Source organism: Polypterus senegalus, chromosome 6 (genome assembly GCF_016835505.1).
Source record: "Polypterus senegalus isolate Bchr_013 chromosome 6, ASM1683550v1, whole genome shotgun sequence".
NCBI classification, from domain to species: Eukaryota; Metazoa; Chordata; class Cladistia; order Polypteriformes; family Polypteridae; genus Polypterus; species Polypterus senegalus.
The window spans coordinates 6,964,366-6,984,043 of record NC_053159.1 but is presented as its reverse complement, the minus strand read 5'-3'; positions in this window follow the sequence as shown (position 1 = coordinate 6,984,043).

Here is a 19,678-nt window from a genome sequence, read left to right as displayed (position 1 = left end):
TGGCCATTGGACCTTACTCTTATTCTATGTTAATTAATGTTGATTTATTTTATTTTCTTATTGTGTCTTTATTTTTCTATTCTTTATTATGTAAAGCACTTTGAGCTACTGTTTGTATGAAAATGTGCAACAGAAATAAATGTTGTTGTTTTGTAATCATTCGCTAATTTGCTTTGTTTTTGTCTTACAATACAGTATATGAGGTGGATCACCAAATCATTTTCTCTGTGTTCTCTTCTTATTACAATAGATTCATATGAAAGTCACTATATAATGGACAGATTGCTAGACAGATACAAAAAAGTGATATTGTATAGATTGTAAAATGAAGCCACTCGACACACGATTATAAAGGTTTGGGGCAGCCACCCATATAATATTCCTAGCTGCAAAGGAGTCTTTTAAGTTTCAGCACTGATGTAATCAGTACGGAGTCCAAAACAGAACTGCTCAAGGTTTGCAAAGATGGCGGTTATAAATGATCAAACAGGAAGTGACATTAACAGGAAGTGATGTTGGTTGATCGGAAGTGATGTCTCTCTGACATCAGTCTGGGAATCGGGACAGGAAGTGACAATCTTCTGGGCGCCGGAACTGGAAGTGACGTTTTCCTGGGCGCCGGAACTGGAAGTGACGTTCCTGATTCAGATAGGCTTTCCTGCGGCTGGTCTGCAGAGATAGCAAGAGAAGGTTTATTGCACCCCGCCCTCCCCTGGCCTGGCGTGGAATTACTATTACTTGGTCCACACAACGTCCTCCTATTCACACGTGTGTGACATGGCCCCCCCCTCAGCCCAGACCCGTCGGGTCGGGCGTACCGGTCCGAGAAGTCGTGGCATCTGGAAAGGGCATCGGCATTGGCTTGCAGAACACCACGGCGATAAACGACCAATACTTATACGGCTGTAGATCTAAAAACCACCTCGTGACCCGCGGATTGGACTCCCTGTGCAAGGCCATCCACTGTAAGGGTGCATGGTCTGTCACAAGAGTGAATTCACGTCCCAAGAGGTAGTATCTCAGCTGAGTAATCGCCCATTTAATAGCCAAAGCCTCCCGCTCCACTGCCGCATACCTAGTTTCCCGATCCAACAGTTTCCAGCTCAGGTACATAATGGGGTGTTCAACTCCATCGACGCTCTGGCTCAGCACGGCTCCAAGACCTGTGTCCGAAGCGTCCGTCTGGAGAATAAAAGGTAAAGAAAAATCTGGTGCCTTTAATATAGGAGCTGACGTAAGGGCCAGTTTCAAGTCACTGAATGCAGCCTCTGATTCCTCATCCCATACCACATGATTAGGTCGACCCTTCTTTGTGAGGTTTGTCAAGGGCGTAGCCCTCTCGGAAAATCGGGTACAAACCGCGATAGTAACCCGCTAAACCGAGAAATGCTTGAATTTGCCTCTTGGTTATCGGACGGGGCCAATTTGCAATGGCATCAATTTTAGAACACTGTGGTCTCACCATACCCCGGCCCACTAGATAGCCTAAATATTTGGCTTCACCAACCCAAAATAACATTTTTCGGGTTTATACGAAGTCCAGCTTCTGCTAGTGTCCGCAATACAGCTTCAACCTGCAGTATGTGTTCCTCCCAGGTGTTGGAATAGATGACAACGTCATCCAAGTAGGCAGCACTATATGAATTATGAGGACGGAGCACTTTATCCACCAGACGTTGGAAGGTCGCAGGTGCCCCATGTAATCCAAATGGGAGGACACGATATTGCCAGTGACCACTAGGGGTGCTGAACGCTGTTTTTTCCTTAGCGGAGTCCGTTAAGGGAACCTGCCAGTACCCTTTAGTCATATCTAGAGTAGTCAAAAATTTGGCATGTCCTAGCCGCCGAGGAGGTCATCCACTCGCGGCATCGGATAGGCGTCAAATTGGGAGACTTGGTTAAGCCGACGGAAGTCATTGCAAAACCTCCAACTTCCATCGGGCTTACCGACCATAACGATAGGACTGGACCAGGGACTATAACTTTCCTCAATCACACCTAGCTCCAGCATTCGTCTGATCTCCAACTCCACTTCAGCCTTTTTTGCCTCGGGAATTCTGTATGGGCGTTCTCGGACTATAACCCCAGGTTTTGTCACAATGTCATGCAATCAGGGAGGTCCGACCTGGTTTTCACTAACTACCTCAGGGACAGACAGGATAACTGCTTCGAGCTCCTGACGTTGTTGGCGAGTCAAATTAGTTCCGAAATTAAGGTGTAATTGATGAGCAAAGAGAGAGCGGGGCTGTCCGGAGGAGGGTTCAGAATCCCTGTCCTTCCACGGTTTCAGCAGATTGACATGATAAATCCGCTGCTGGGTCGACGATTTGGTTGTTTCACCAAATAGTCGACCAGCCCTTCCTCTCCTTAATTTCATAGGGCCTGCCAATGAGCCAGTAATTTGGAATGAGAGGTAGGAACCAAAACCATGACACGGTCTCCGGGTGGAACTCCCCAGAGACGTACCCGGTTATAGCATCGGGCCTGAGCTGCTTGCGCCTTTTCCATATGTGTTTTTAATATGGGTCTAATTTTTTCAAATCTATCGCGTAACTGTGCGATATACTCCAATATATTTGTTGATGGGAGGGCCTCTTCCTCCCATCCTTCTTTTAAAACGTCTAATATGCCCCGGGGCTGTCGTCCATATAGCAATTCAAATGGTGAGAACCCCGTGGAGGCTTGTGGAACTTCCCGATATGCAAAAAGGACAAGGGGGAGGAGCTGATCCCAGTTCCTTCCATCCTCATTGACTACTTTACGTAACATCTGTTTGAGAGTCTGATTAAACCTCTCTACAAGACCATCGGTTTGAGGATGATATACCGGTCTTTAAATGTTTTATTTGAAGTAGCTTGGCAGTCTCCCTGAACGTCTGCGAGGTAAAAGGAGTCCCTTGATCCGTCAGGATTTCTTTAGGGATCCCAACACGCGCAAATACTCCCACTAGTTCCCCGCGATAGCTTTTGTAGTAGCTGAGCGCAGCGAACAGCCTCTGGAAACCGGGTAGCATAATCTACCAGGACCATTATATACTTATGACCTCTGGCTGAGGGTTCTAAGGGTCCCACCAGGTCGACCCCAATCCGTTCAAAAGGGATGTCTATTAAGGGTAAGGGAATTAGAGGAGCACGGTCCCTCCTAGGAATTTGCCTCAATTGACACTCTGGACAGGATGTACAAAAGCGCGAACCTCCTCGTTAATTCCGGGCCAAAAAAATCGGAGTTTAATTCTCTCTAGTGTTTTTGGGACCCAAATGGGCTCCCAGCAGATGGGTATGTGCTAGTTCACAGACCTCTTGCGTAAGTCCGCGGTACTAACAACAGTGACCTCATCTGCCCCTCATGTTCTGCTACCCGGTATAACAGATCATTATTAAGCACAAAGTGAGGACCCTGTGGCATTGGATGCGAGGTGCGTTGGCCGTCTATCAGAACGACTGCATTCTTTGCAAATTTAAGGGAGTCATCATTCCATTGCTCCCTTTTAAATGAAGCCGGCGTCTGCCTGAATTGAAACTGCAGACGTGAGAGAGGATCGGATTCGACCTCAAGGGGCGTGTTTTCATCCCGAGCCGTCGTAGCGCTTACTGATGACGCTCGGGTTGCGACGTCCCTGGCGTTTCGTCGTCATCACCAGAGGCCGAAGTCCGCTCCTCTGCCGGCTGTAAACACGGCGTGGAGGAAGTTGAGGGCGCAGAATCAGCGTCCGTGACTAGACCTAGTGATCGGGGAGAAGTGCCTGAATTACCGCTATTTATTTTGACCCAATCTCTCCCTAGTATCACGGGAAAAGGAGGATTATCCATCACAGCCACCATTAACTTCTTTAAATTGCCATCCCGACAGATGAAGCAGTTGGCGGATCGATAATACCGAACATCCCCGTGGATACAGGTAATGCAGGTCTTATTTTTACACCATTGTCGCGTAATATCAAATGGCGAGCAACAATGGAAATGTTACTGCCGGTATCGAATAGAGCGATTACTTTAATACCATTCACTAGTACTTCTCCCGTATGCGAACAAGCCAGTGGATTAGCGAGAGCGCACCGTGCCTTCTCCCACATTACTCCGCAGACCCCTTTGTTGCTTCGCAGGGCCTGCCGGCGCGTATCAGATTCCACTCGAATATGCTTCGGATTACAGCCGCGGGACTCTGTGTTAGGGACGCAAGCACGCCCGGGTTCACCTGAGTTCCATTCTGACCTTCCTAAGGCGGTTTCTGCCTTTATGAGGTCTATCATCTCAATTAATGAGATAATATTATTATATTCCCAGGCCGGCTGGGCGATTTTTTCGGGTAGGCTTCGGGCAACAAAGCGCAGGCCACCTGCTCCGCTATTTGGTGGCTGGACTTTTATGGGGTTTTAGCCACCCAACCACCTTAGCCCATAAAGCCACGGCCTGTTTCCTGGTTGCCTTAGCTGGGTTATAGGTCCAGGCCATTATGTTTTTCACCTGCCAGCCTGGGTTTTCCCCACCTTTAAAGGGCTTGCCCTTTGTGGGATATGATGAGGCAGTCCCCACACCCAGGTGGCCAAAATAAGAACCCAAGGCGTCCCCTGACGCACTTGGCTCTAGTCTGTGGTTCCCGGGACTATTTTTCCCCAGACCTTTAAAAGGATGATGGGTCGAAGCATAGTCAAGCTTTCTCCAACACGCCCCAACTGACGCCCACTCGGCAACTCGGGAGCGGTACTTACCCATCTGACAGGTTGTTGGTATAGGAGTGTGTGTGTCGTTGAGGTTTATCCTCCTTTCTCTCCTGGAGGTTATCATCCTGCCGCTACGCCACTGTAAAATGAAGCCACTCGACACACGATAAAGGTTTGGGGCAGCCACCCATATAATATTCCTAGCTGCAAAGGAGTCTTTTAAGTTTCAGCACTGATGTAATCAGTACGGAGTCCAAAACAGAACTGCTCAAGGTTTGCAAAGATGCGGTTATAAATGATCAAACAGGAAGTGACATTAACAGGAAGTGATGTTGGTTGACCGAAGTGATGTCTCTCTGACATCAGTCTGGGAATCGACAGGAAGTGACAATCTTCTGGGCGGAACTGTAAGTGACGCTTTCCTGGCGCCGGAACTGGAAGTGACGTTCTTCTGGCGCGGAACTGGAAGTGACGCTCCTGATTCAGATGGGCTTTCCTGCGGCTGGTCTGCAGAGATAGCAAGAGAAGGTTTATTGCACCCGCCCTGGCCTGGCGTGGAATTACTATTACTTGGTCCACACAACGTCCTCCTATTCACACGTGTGTGACAAGATGTTAATGGTGCTTATACAAGATATGATACAGAAGTGACAGGCACTATTCAAAAAAAGGAGATGTTGTCACGTGTGTGCACATGGGGGGCAGCTTAAGGGCTCTGGTGATACTAATTACCCACCGACCTGCCTGGAACCTATAAGACTGGCAGTCTGGCCATTTTCAGTCAGAGCAATTCTGGGCCTCCATCTGCAAGAATATTATTTTTAACCTATTCTGTGTTTTTCTTTTTTGTCTCATTTCAATTATATGGGGTCACCAGGGTTGTACCCCAAAACTTTGACATTGTTTTGACTCCTATTTACTATGTAAAATGAACTGCATAATGCAAATAAAAATGAATGACATTTTATTAGATAGAGGGATGTGAATGATATAATGTGATAGAAAGATAGATAGATAGATAGATAGATAGATAGATAGATAGATAGATAGATAGATAGATGTGAAAGGCACTATATAACAGATAGATAGATAGATGTGAAAGGCACTATATAATTAGATAGATAGACAGATAGATAGATGTGAAAGGCACTATATAATAGATAGATAGATAGATAGATAGATAGATAGATAGATAGATGTGAAAGGCACTATATAACAGATAGATAGATAGATAGATAGATAGATAGATAGATAGATAGATAGATAGATAGACAGATAGATGTGAAAGGCACTATATAATAGATAGATAGATAGATAGATAGATAGATAGATAGATAGATAGATAGATAGATAGATAGATAGATAGATAGATAGATAGATAGATGTAAAAGGCACTGTATAAGAGATGGATAGTGTGAGGGACGGCTGGTATCCTTACCTGGCCAGGTCACCCTCTAAATGGGCAGAGAGGGGCAGTGAGTACGCTCAGAATTTCCCCTGGAACATTAGATTAAAGGCTCCCTGGGTTGCAGCAGTGCCACAGTTTCTCACAGGGCATCATGGGACTTGGAGTTTGTCGGCTCAACCCTGTTGGGTTCTGTGGTGCCTCCAGAGGATGGGAGAGTCCTAGTGCATGGGGGCTCCACCTTACCTGGAAGTGCCCTTGGACTGTGTGTACGGAACACTGGAAGTACTCTTCTGGTGGCACTGGGCAGAAGTTGGGTGGGGTGTCTGTCTATCGCAGGGCTCAGTGAGACACACAGCAGCAGTCACTCACACGGGCACAACGTGGTGTTGGTACTGAACTCACCAGACTCACACAGAAACCCCTAACTCAGTTCTGGACTTGTTTCGTCAGGTAAGTTTAAACTGTCAAACTTTACACCCCTAATTATGCGTATCCTCCATGTAATGAGCTGTGTGTGTAATCTGAGTGTGTAATGCAATGTAAAGCTCTAGTTAAGCAGTCAGTTGTAGTGTTTCTTGCACAGTTTACATAAGTACAATGTATCCATTTATCACTGATCCAATGACAAGTGAACTTATTGTAAATAGTGATATTGTATCTGTACTTTAAAAATATTATTATAGGATCAAGGTACATAACTCGATTTATGTAACAGATGTTCTAGGGTCAGGGTAACTTTAACAGAGAAAAACAGTGATAGCTGCATAAGTTAACTTAGGGTCACCCTACATCCAGGAAATGTCCTCTTTTTAGGCTTTTAGTTTTTAGTTTGTCTGGGTTTTTCACCCATCATCTCCAACCAGGTTTGCTTTTTTCCAATTCATATCCTTTTTATATTTGTTAAGTGTTACCTATTGTATAATTCTTAACACACTTCAGCATTGATGCCCCAGGCACATTATGGAATTTCCTGTAATTACAAGCCCATTAAGAGTCATCACAGAGTCATGCCTGGTCTCTGACATTGGAAAAAGTCCAAGGGGGACTTTTATGTCTTGTTTATTTTTTGGCTTGTGAAATATGGTGACCTTGGTCAACTGCATGAGTGCAGTGTGATTAAGGACAGTTCAGGTGAAGTCTTACCAGCATTACTTTATGGTGTAACTCCAGCACTTCTGTTTCTGCTACATAAGAAGATCTCAACAAGGGCTTTATTTAGACTTAATAAGACTTGTAAAGCACCAATCAAGTGGTCAAATAGCAGGAAGTACCTACAAGTAACAGGAAGTACAGTCAATTAGCAGGAAGTGCCTAAAAGTATCAGGAAATGCCTAAAAGTAGCAGGAGTACCTAAAAGTAACAGGAAGTAACTAAAATCAGCAGGAAGTGCCTAAAGATAGCAGGAAGTACCTAAAAGTAGTAGGAAGTGCCTAAAAGTAGCAGGAAGTATCTAAAATCAGCAGGAAGTGCCTAAAGATAGCAGGAAGTGCCTAAAAGTAACAGGAAGTACCTAACATTGGCAGGAAGTGCCTAAAAGTAGCAGGAAGTACCTAAAATTACCAGGAAGTGCCTAAAAATAGCAGGAAGTGCCTAAAATTAACAGGAAGTGCCTAAAAGAAGCAGGAAGTGCCTAAAAGTAATAGGAAGTGCCTAATACGTGTTTCCTGCATTAAAGTGTCACCATTTCTACTGACACTGATGCAGACAATAAGCAGGTCAGAGAGCGGGCAGATGTGCTCCTCAGCTCTGTAACTGCCACCTTGTCCCGGTTCTGCCCTTTGCTCGGATGGCCTGTGCTCCTCAAACTCTGTCCTGGATGAAGTGGGGTCACTAATGTCCATCGACTATTTATTCATTATTTAGCTGAGTGGGTGGGTGGATCGTTGAGTTCTCCTTGTTTTATTTCTGTGCTGCACTTCATTTCATCTTGCAGATCTCTTTAGGGGGTCCTACACAATTTACAACGCCACCTCCCTAATTTCTAAAGAGCAAGGACAAAGCACATTTGATTAAGGGAAATCACAAATGGCTGCAGTACAATTGCTGTACGAGCTCCATGATTTCAATCTCACCTGACTGCACTTCAGCTTTGATGGCCAACGACTGGTGACAACATTCACAGGCCCTGCTGAAACAACAGATGCGCATGCAGCCCTTTTACAGGAGCCATTTATAGCAAGGCCAGCAGTGCCACTTTTGTGACAGTCACACCTTCAACCCCCATCCTTGTCTCATACCCTCAGCTGGGCGACATGTCACGTTTGAGCTGGTCTGACTCATCCCACCGTGAAGGACGCCACCTTGGTGAGAGGTGAGTCAGTGAAAGTCGGTGAAGTTTGAACGGAAGATCAGCAAAGTGGCGTCATGTGCTCATCTTTATGTGTCTGTGTTTGGTGAGCTGGCGCTAAAGCTAGACGCGAGGGTCTGACTCAGACGTGTCAACTTAAATGTTTCAAAACCCAGCAAACTGTAGAATGTAATGGGGGTGACTGGTGACCCATCTACTGTGACTCCTCTACTGTGAGTTCTTTGAGGACATTGAACAAGGCTTTCCTACATCTGCAGCACCCAAAAACATTCACTTTCCTCCTTTTTCATGCAGCTGGAAATGGTGCCCACCGGGCACACCTGAACTTGAGGATTTTCTGACATCCTCTGAAGAACTGTCAGGTTGTATGGAGATTGCCATTGGATGGCTGTTTTCAGGTGTCTCCAGAAACATTCAAGAACTGTAATGTTGTGTGGATATCGTTGGTGGTCAGCGATTTTCCCGTGACATTTCGAGCCTCTTTTCGCGGGTATGCCAGTTTTCAACTTGAGGCTCCTGGTCTCTTACTTCAAGATTCCATGATTTTATTGTCATTTGTACAAGCTCTGGAACAATGTCCAATGAAATGCTAACTTGTGTACGTCCACACAGACAATAAACACAGAACAACTTGAGGATTTTCTGCCATTCTTTACTGTAGATCCTCTCAAGAACTGTCAGGTTGTATGGAGATCGTCGGTGGTCAGCTGCTTTCAGGTGTCTCCATAGATGTTCAGGTGGGTTCAAGGCTGAGCCTTGGACTGGTCTGCTCCGGTACATTCCCATAGTTGTCCCTAAGCCATTCCTGTAATGTCTTTGCTTTGTTCTGTTGGTTGGTGAACCTTCTCCCCAGTTTGATGTCCAGAGCACTCTGGTCGTTGGATTTTGCTCCATACATCTTTTCCTTAACCCTGTCTAGTCTAGCATGATGGGGCCACCACCATACTACACCGTTCAGATGGTGTTGTGGATCTGAAGAGCTGAGGCTGATGCTTAGAATTGAGGCCAAACAGTTCAATCTTGGTTTCGTTGGCCCAGAGAATCTCATTTCTTACTGTCTGAGAATCCTTCCGATGTTTTCTTTTGCGACTGCATGGAAAGTTGTGTACGTATTTCAAGCCTCTTTTCACGGGTATGCAAGTTTTCTATGTGTTGGTCTAGTTTCTTACTTCAAGATTCAAGGAGCCATGATTTATTGTCATTTGTACAAGCACTGGAACAATGACCAATGAAATGCTAACTTGTGTACATCCACGTAGACGATAAACACAGAACAACATGGGGATTTTCTGCCATTCTTCTCTGCAGATCCTCTCAAGAACTGACAGGTTGTATGGAGATCATCAGTAGTCAGCTGCTTTCAAGTGTCTCCATAGATGTTCAGGTGGGTTCAAGTCTGAGCCTTGGACTGGTCTACTCCGGTGCATTCCCATAGTTATCCCTAAGCCATTCCTGTAACGTCTTTGCTTTTTTCTGTTGGTCGGTGAACCTTCTCCCCAGTTTGACATCCAGAGAGCTCTGGACATTGGATATTGCTCCCTACATCTTTCCCTCAACCCTGGCTAGTCTCTCAGAGCATGATGGGGCCACCACCATACTACACCGTTCAGGTCGAGGAGACCCTGGAGAGATGGAGATATGCTTCAGAGATGAGAGTAATGACAGTCAGTAGGACCACCACAACAGAATACATGTGTGAATGAGAAGGAGGTCAGAGGAATGTTGACGATGAGGGGAGTAGAGTTGGTGAAGGTGGATGAGTTTAAATACTTGGGATCAACAGTACAGAGTAACGAGGATTGTGGAAGAAAAGTGAAGAAGAAGGTGCAGGAAGGGTGGAGTGGGTGAAGAAGAGTGTCAGGTGTGATTTGTGACAGACGGGTACCAGCAAGAGTGAAAGGGAAGGTCTACAGGACGGTAGTGAGGCCAGCTATGCTATATGGGCTGGAGACGGTGGCACAGGAGACAGAGCTGGAGGATGAAAGAATGCTAAGCTGGCAGAATGGAAGAATCTAAAATTTACATTGGGTGTGATGAGGATGGACAGGATTAGAAATGAGGACATTAGAAGGTCAGCTCAAGATGGAGGGTTGGGAGACAAAGTCAGAGAGGCGAGATTGTGTTGGTTTGGACCTGTGCAGAGGAGAGATGCTGGGTATACTGGGACAAGGGTGCTAAGGATAGAGCTGCCAGGCAAGAGGAGAAGAGGAAGGCCTAAGAGAAGGTTTATGGATGTGGTGACAGAGGACATGCAGGTGATGAGTGTGACAGAACAAGATGACGAGGACAGAAAGAGATGGAACAAGATGATCTGCTGTGGCCAACCCTAAGGGGAGCAGCCGAATAATGAAGAAGATATCAAACTCGAATACTGGGTCTGAGCACTTGTGCCAATTTGCTCTTTCAGGAATGTATTTATAAGAGAGCCGTGCAAGATCCAAAAAATCCCATTTTCGCTTTGTCATTCTGGGGTATCGAGTATTGCTTGATGAGGAAAAAAATGAATTGAAAAGATTTTAACACAAGGCTTAATCATAACAAAAACGTGTAAAAAGTGAATACTTTTGGGAGGCGCCATAGAAGATCATTTGAAAGCAAAACCAAAGAGACAGTAATCTGCAGATAAGAAGTAAATGACTTCAAGTCAAAAAGCCCGGTGAAGCGTGCGTAAAGGTCATTCATTAATATCATCATTCTTTGTAACCCTGAGATTCATGTATTAGTGGTGCTACCTTTATTAAAAATGTGACTCATTTATATTTCATACGGCGAGAAGCCGCCCACTAAATAATCCTTAGACACAGCTGGAGATCATTGAGTGCTGGATAATGAGCTGCAGTCGTCCTCGGCGCATTCACAAAGGACAACAGGAACAAATCCCCAGAGTAGTTATGGAGGTTCAGGTGCGAAGTCACACTTTACTCAAAGGGGTCGGGGGGGACTTTGTCAGGTTGAGGGTTATTTGTAAAGACGCCTACCGAGGTGACGCTCATTCCATCCCAGGCACTTCTGTTATCCAACATAACCTAACGGCAGCATCACGACTTGACATGAGAGTGCGTCACATTTAGTGACTGCAGTTTCCAGACTTTTTTGCCTTTAATGGTGTCAAACTTCACGACTAAGAACTGCAGGAGGTGACTCATTGCAGATTTGCCTTATGTCTATTCATCGGGGTTCCAAATGTTCTTAATGGAGCCCTCCACTCAAAAATAGGGGGCACCAACACTGACAATGCTGTCTCTTTACTCCTCCGCAGCTCTGAGATGCTAATAAGGATGCCTCGGCCACGCCCCTTGTTCCACTAAGCCACGCCTCTTCCAGTCGGGACGACATAAATGTGTGCATCAGTCTGAAGAGCACAGTGCCACCTGTTGGAGTTTCTTCAACCCAGAGAGAATTGAGAAGCCACAGAGACTAAGAGGCATCTGTCCGCCTGATTTCCGCTGTTCCAAGGCACACTCATTTTTGTACATTGATTTGGACTTTGGCAGTAAACTGGGTGGGTCAGTTAGCACCTCCACTTTTCTTTGATTCTCCTCTGCCTTATTTGCACCTCACTATATATATTCTTTTTCTGTATATACACTCACCTAAAGGATTATTAGGAACCCCTGTTCAATTTCCCATTAATGAAATTATCTAATCAACCAATCACATGGCAGTTGCTTCAATGCATTTAGGGGTGTGGTCCTGGTCAAGACAATCTCCTGAACTCCAAACTGAATGGCAGAATGGCAAAGAAAGGAGATTTAAGCAATTTGGAGCGTGGCATGGATGTTGGTGCCAGACGGGCCAGTCTGAGTATTTCACAATCTGCTCAGTTACTGGGATTTTCACGCACAACCATTTCTAGGGTTTACAAAGAATGGTGTGAAAAGGGAAAAACATCCAGTATGCGGCAGTCCTGTGGGCGAAAATGCCTTGTAAATGCTAGAGGTCAGAGGAGAATGAATGGGCCGACTGATTCAAGCTGATAGAAGAGCAACTTTGGCGTTACAACCGAGGTATGCAGCAAAGCATTTGTGAAGCCACAACACGCACAACCTTGAGGCGGATGGGCTACAACAGCAGAAGACCCCACCGGGTACCACTCATCTCCACTACAAATAGGAAAAAGAGGCTACAATTTGCGAGCTCACCAAAATTGGACAGTTGAAGACTGGAAAAATGTTGCCTGGTCTGATGAGTCTCGATTTCTGTTGAGACATTCAAAAGTTAGAGTCAGAATTTGACGTAAACAGAATGAGAACATGGATCCATCATGCCTTGTTACCACTGTGCAGGCTGCTTGTGGTGGTGTAATGGTGTGGGGATGTTTTCTTGGCACACTTTAGGCACCTTAGTGCCAATTGGGCATCGTTTAAATGCCACAGGCTACCTGAGCATTGTTTCTGACCATGTCCATCCCTTCATGACCACCATGTACCCATCCTCTGATGGCTACTTCCAGCAGGATAATGCACCATGTCACAAAGCTCGAATCATTTCAAATTGGTTTCTTGAACATGACAATGAGTTCACTGTACTAAAATGGCCCCACAGTCACCAGATCTCAACCCAATAGAGCATCTTTGGGATGTGGTGGAACGGAGCTTCGTGCCCTGGATGTGCATCCCACAAATCTCCATCAACTGCAAGATGCTATCCTATCAATATGGGCCAACATTTCTAAAGAATGCTTTCAGCACCTTGTTGAATCAATGCCACGTAGAATTAAGGCAGTTCTGAAGGCGAAAGGGGGTCAAACACCGTATTAGTATGGTGGTCCTAATAATCCTTTAGGTGAGTGTATATATATATATATATTGTATTGGCTCCAGCAGACCCCGTGACCCTGTAGTTAGGATATAGCGGGTTGGATAATGGATGGATGGTTATATATATTGTAGCAGGAGAACAAGCATCTCAATAGTCCACTACCCAGATGGGAAATAAAGGAAGGAAATAAATTTGTACCCAGCTGGTGTGATTTAACAGACGGATGGAGAAAAGCCGAGGATTGGGAGTTGTTCCACCCCCATGCAGCAGGTGGCAGTGGTCCACGTATGGTAACCTAATCGAGACACCTGCAGGGGTGCTTGGGACTTGGGAGTCCAGAAATGCAGCCCTGTCGGGATTCCTGGAGAGGGCGCTCAGGGAAGGACCTTTCCACTTTTTCTATGGCTAGGAAGTGTGACACCAGAAGCATTCGGGGTCCGACTTAAAAGAGGTCCGCTGCCTCACTGCATTTGAGTCGGAGTCAGGAGGCAGCTGGGAACACTCAGCAGAGGTGGATAGTGGAGGAAGAATTGTTTGATTGGTGTATAATTGTTGGATTTATTGTGCCTGTACAACTGGTCTTCAAGAGGTGATTGTAAAGTCATGCTCTGGGGAGAATAAAAATCCTTCATTTTATTCCTATTTTTATTCTTATAATGTGTGCTATATTTCTATGTATTGGGTAGTGCCCTCTTGTGGTCAGCACTGTTGTCCGGTGTCCAGTGCGAGTCTCACCACCTTTCATAAATCAATGTTGGAGTCCACCAAGGATCCGCCCTCTCACCCCTCCTGTTCATCTTATGGAAAACTCTGATCTCCAGACTGACCACCCATGGTTGCTCCTCTACGCCAACGACATCCTTGCGGATGAAGACCATGAAGATCTGGGGCAGCTAACACAGCGGTGGAAGACTTGCTTGGATGCCAATGGTATGCGGCTTAACGTCAAGAAGACGGAGTACATGGAGTGTGGCCCGTAGACCGACGTCACCATCAGCTCTGAAGAAGGTCGCAGACTTCAAGTATCTCGGCTCAGCCATCCAACCAACTCCCTGATGTCCGTGTAAGGATCAATGCTGCATGGCGGAAATGGCGACAGGTCACCGGAGTCCTCTGCGACCACCGCATGCCAGACCGAGATATCCAAAGTCCAAGATATACAAAATGATGGTGCACCCAGTTGCCCTCTATATGGCTCAGAGTGTTGGACAGCTGCCGGCAAAGCACGAATGGGCCCTTAGTGTGATGGAAACACGGATGCTGTGGTGGCACCTTGGTTTGACGAGATGTCACCATGTCATGAACACAAAGCATGGGAGTTGCACCAACCATGGGAATAGATGCGTGAGGCACGGCTACGATGGTATGTATGGGCATGTCGCCCGCGGTGATGAGAACTCAATGACCAGAATGTTGCAGACAAGCGGACCCTGCAATCGCGTGGGACTAACGCTAGGAAGAAGAAAAAAGCTAATGTACAACAGAGACACAAAACAAGCATTTGTACCCCAGTCGAGAGAAGAACCCAAGCTTTTTGTTTACCATCTGCAGTCATCCAGGGTGCCACACCCGTGCCCCGGTGAGGCAACTGCAGGGCTTATCTAACGGTAATTCAACTCCCAGCCAGGGGTTGGCGCTGTTGCCAGATTCCTTTTCTCTTCCTCCCTCTGCAGCAGCAGCAGCGATTGACAGCCACGCCTCTAACGACGTCACTTCCGGTCCCCCTCCTCCTGAGCCCGCCTCTTCCTGTTCCGCCGCCACCACAGAGTCGGTCGCCCCTCAAAGACTCCCAGGCCCTCTTGCTTTCCTGTTTATATTTTGGACTGCCATTTATAGGGGGATCACTGTGGTACCCCAAACTCTTTATCCGTTTACTTCCGTTCCAATAGGTGGGGGTTCCCCAACACTTTATTGTTGTTTGTGTTTCTGCCACAATTTAAATAACAAGCTTTAAATAACAGAAAATGGCACTTCACATCAAAACATAACGGCCAATTTGCTAATAGTTTCTTCTTCGTGAACTTTCTTATTGGAAATCGGCCGACCACAGGTTGTACCTCCCTGCCTCCTTCAATGGTGTGCTGCCTCAACCCAGTCGTGGATTTGTGTCTTTAATGGTTAAGTCAGGGAAGGAAAAATACAAATAAAACAAAAAGTAACTTTGGAGAAACAGCAGCCTGTCTAGCATGGAGGACGCCCGTCTCTTAATATGATACATGAGTGCAAACGTGCTGTGAGCTGAGCAGGCAGCACCCCCTGTGGATTGGGCTCCACTAATTAACGCCGACGAGTGAGGTAAATGAATCAGCGGTGATTACATTTATCAAACGCCACACGTGGGCCTGTAATTAAGCTTTGTCTTAAACAGCTATTAGCCGGCTGCAGAATCCATCCATTCCCATTCAGACTAAACCGAGCGAGGGAAGAAAGCAAATGAAGGATGTGGGAGCCTCAGATCACGTGCTTATCGTCTACGAGATTACATGCCGCTAGCCTCTTCTACGTTCACATTGGGATGAAATGGCCATCATTTGATAGAATATCACACACGTTAAAGGTGTGGGCTGCAGTCAACAGGGGGCGCCACAGAGCTGCACACCCCAAACAGAAAGGATTTCATTTTAAACAAATACCTTCATACGGCAATTATACGTATGCTGTCTCCACTTCTCTCCACTGCTGCTCCTCCCAGGCGAGTGTAGCCCGTCTCGTCTCCCTGCTCCCACTCACCTGGACAAGGCAGTGCGGTTTCTTTTATTGAACACCCAGGAACACTTCCTGTGCTAGAGCTTCGCCTGTTGAAATTACATCCAGGAAGTAGGGAGTGCAACTCCCTGCAGCACCCCCTAGAGGCACCCATGGATTTCTGTAATGCTGTGTTACTGGACTACAATACCCAGCATCCTCTGCTCGTGTCCGAATGGGTATTGAAGTCCAGGGATGCTGCCTTCTAGTGGGTTAGGGGGCCATACAGCCTTGAGACAGAACCCTGAATCTTTCAGTATAATTGTTAAATCCTGGCCAGCGACACAATATATGGCATCCATTACATGGCATAAACGTGAAAGCAGTAGAAAGTTGGACTTTGAAGCGATCTTAACGAAGAGGGCAGGCACTCAGATTGGAATTCACGGAGCCTGTTTTTCAAATCAGCGTTTCTAGTGAGGCTGGACTTTAATTCCGTGTCCTGTGTCCTTTTTGACTTATTTATATTTACATTGTTGATTATTTGCATTATGGCTCATTTCTTTGAATGTCATCTCTATGTCTTGGTTGATGTTTTATGGGTGGTTTCCCCAAGAGGCACGGCCAGATGCCCATCACTGCCAGGGGACGGCCCCTCAGCCTTCTAAAGGCAAGGATTTCCCAGGAATTCCTGGTGATTCCTTCAAATGATCAAGGTAGTCAGTCAGTTTATTAGTTTTTTTTTTTTTTTTGTCTGTGCTTGTGCTGTTGTAAGTTTCTATTTTTCTGATCTTCTACTCAGTTTCACTTTTTGGTCATTCTCCGGACTACTGCTTTGGGACTTTGCTTGCATTCAATTGTCTTATTTTTTTTTAGGAAAATCTTTTTCCCTTTTGTGCCCAAGAGAACTTCATTGTTATCGAAGAGCATTTTTGAAGAATGAAGCTTTTATTTTACAAAGATCCACTGTTTTCCCTTAGAGTACAGATGCAAAGACTAAAATTGTTAAGTTGAACTTTAGTAGGGCTAATTTTGAGCAGATGCGACAAAGTCTAAGTAGGATAGACTGGGATAAGCTTTTAAAATGTGGAGACAGTCGAGGAGCTGTGGAACAGGTTTAAAAATGTTTTACATGTAATGCAGGACAGATACATACCTAAATTTGGAAGTAATAGGAAACTAAAAAAATCTCCACGATGGATTAATAAAGATTTAAAAAAGAAGTTGCAAAGGAAAAACTGCTGTATAAGGCATATAAGACTAATGACTGCAAAGAGAACCGTAGCGCGTATGAGAACATGAGGGCAACCATTAAGAAGGATATCAGAGAGGCTAAAAGACAGTTGGAGAGGAATATAGCAGATAAGGCGAAAGAAGACCCCAAGAGATTCTTTCAGTATTTTAGTAGTAAAAGAACAGTTAAGGAGGAGGTCAAGTTCATCAGGAATAGTAAAGGGAATTAAAAGATACAGACAATGAAATAGCAGATGCCCTAAACTTACATTTTTCTGAGGTGTTTACAAGTGAGCAAGTGGATAACCTGCCAGAGGTAAACGCAACTACTAAGGAGGTACTGAGGGATTTGGAAATTGTAGAGGGAGAAGTGCTGCTCAGATTAAATAAGATGAAATCAAACAAATCACCAGGCCCAGATAATATTTATCCTCGTGTTCTTAAGGAGGCTAGTGAGTACATATATAAACCCTTGACACACATTTTTAGGAAGTCACTGTGCACTGGAGAGATTCCAAAGGACTGGAAAATGGCAAATATCATCCCATTATATAAAAAGGGTGACAGGGCAGATCCAAGCAACTATAGGCCAGTAAGCTTAACAAGCATCACAGGAAAATTAATGGAAGGAATTATTAAGGATAAGATTGAGCAACACATGACAAGGACAGGAGTTATTCTGAACAGTCAGCATGGGTTCAGAAGGGGGAGGTCGTGTTTTACTAACATGTTGGAATTCTATGAGGAGGCAACAAAGGATACGATCAAAGTGGAGCTTATGATATTATTTATCTGGACTTTCAGAAAGCATTTGATAAGGTGCCACATGAGAGGTTGGGCATCAAGTTAAAAGAAGTGGGAATTCAGGGTGATGTTTTTAGATGGGTGCAGAATTGGCTCAGACACAGGAAGCAGAGGGTGATGGTGCGAGGAACCTCATCAGAACTGGCTGATGTTAAGAGTGGTGTTCCACAGGGGTCAGTGCTAGGGCCGCTGCTATTTTTAATATATATAAATGATTTAGATAGGAATATAAGTAACAAGCTGGTTAAGTTTGCAGATGATACCAAGATAGGTGGATTAGCAGATAATTTGGAATCCGTTATATCATTACAGAAGGACTTGGATAGCATACAGGCTTGGGCAGATTTGTGGCAGATGAAATTTAATGTCAGTAAATGTAAAGTATTACACATAGGAAGTAAAAATATTAGGTTTGAATACACAATGGGCGGTCGAAAAATCGAGAGTACACCTTATGAGAAGGATTTAGGAGTCATAGTGGACTCCAAGCTATCAACTTCCAAACAGTGTTCAGAAGCCATTAAGAAGGCTAACAGAATGTTAGGTTATATAGCCGATCTGTGGAGTACAAGTCCAAGGAGGTTATGCTCAACCTTTATAATGCACTGGTGAGGCCTCATCTTGAGTACTGTGTGCAGTTTTGGTCTCCAGGCTACAAAAAGGACATAGCAGCACTAGAAAAGGTCCAGAGAAGAGCGACTAGGCTGATTCCAGGTCTACAGGGGTTGAATTATGAGGAAAGATTAAAAGAGCTGGGCCTTTACAGTTTAAGCAAAAGAAGATTAAGAGGTGACATGATTGAAGTGTTTAAAATTATGAAGGGAATTAGTACAGTGGATCGAGACTTGTATTTTAAAATGAGTTCATCAAGAACACGGGGACACAGTTGGAAACTTGTTAAGGGTAAATTTCGCACAAACATTAGGAAGTTTTTCTTTACACAAAGAACGATAGACACTTGGAATAAGTTACCAAGTAGTGTGGTAGACAGTAAGACGTTAGGGACTTTCAAAACTCGACTTGATGTTTTCTTGGAGGAAGCAAGTGAATAGGACTGGCGAGCTTTGTTGGGCTGAATGGCCTGTTCTCGTCTAGATTGTTCTAATTGTTCTAATTGTTCTAATTATCTAGCCAGGGTTTTTTTTGACAGGATTTCCCCCTCTAGTTGGCATTTTTGGAACTATTCGGGACTTGTGCGCCATTTGATTCTTGAGCGGCATAACAAAATAAAGCACCTGGTACATGCAAAAAATAAAATAAAATAAAGCACCTTGTACAAACAAAAAATAAAATAAATAAAATAAAGCACCTTGTACAAACAATAAAATAAAATAAAGCACCCTTGTGCAAACAAAAATTAAAATAAAATAAAGCACCCTTGTACAAACAAATAATAAAATAAATAAAATAAAACACCTTGTGCAAACAAAAATTAAAATTAAATAAAAAAAAGCACCTTGTACAAACAAAATGCCAGATTTGTCTCGTTATAATGCAAAGATACAAGAGTGCCAATTAATATCATTACAAAATGCCTAGAAAGTTATGTCTGGGCAGTCAAGATCTGGGGGTATTTTTACGTACGTACGTCGCTCAAATCATCCGAGATCAGATGCCTCATCTTGGATGAGTTAATGCCGGTGAATCTCATCCATAATAAGTCCGATTTTCAAACGCAGCAGTGTAGCAGATTAGTCGAGCTGAATCTAATCGTCCGAGATGAATGCGCGCGCCCGCGCTGATTGAAAAGCCCATATATATTGAGTCTAGAAAACATGATCAGCAAGTCTTTGATAGGCTGCAACAAAATGACACAAAA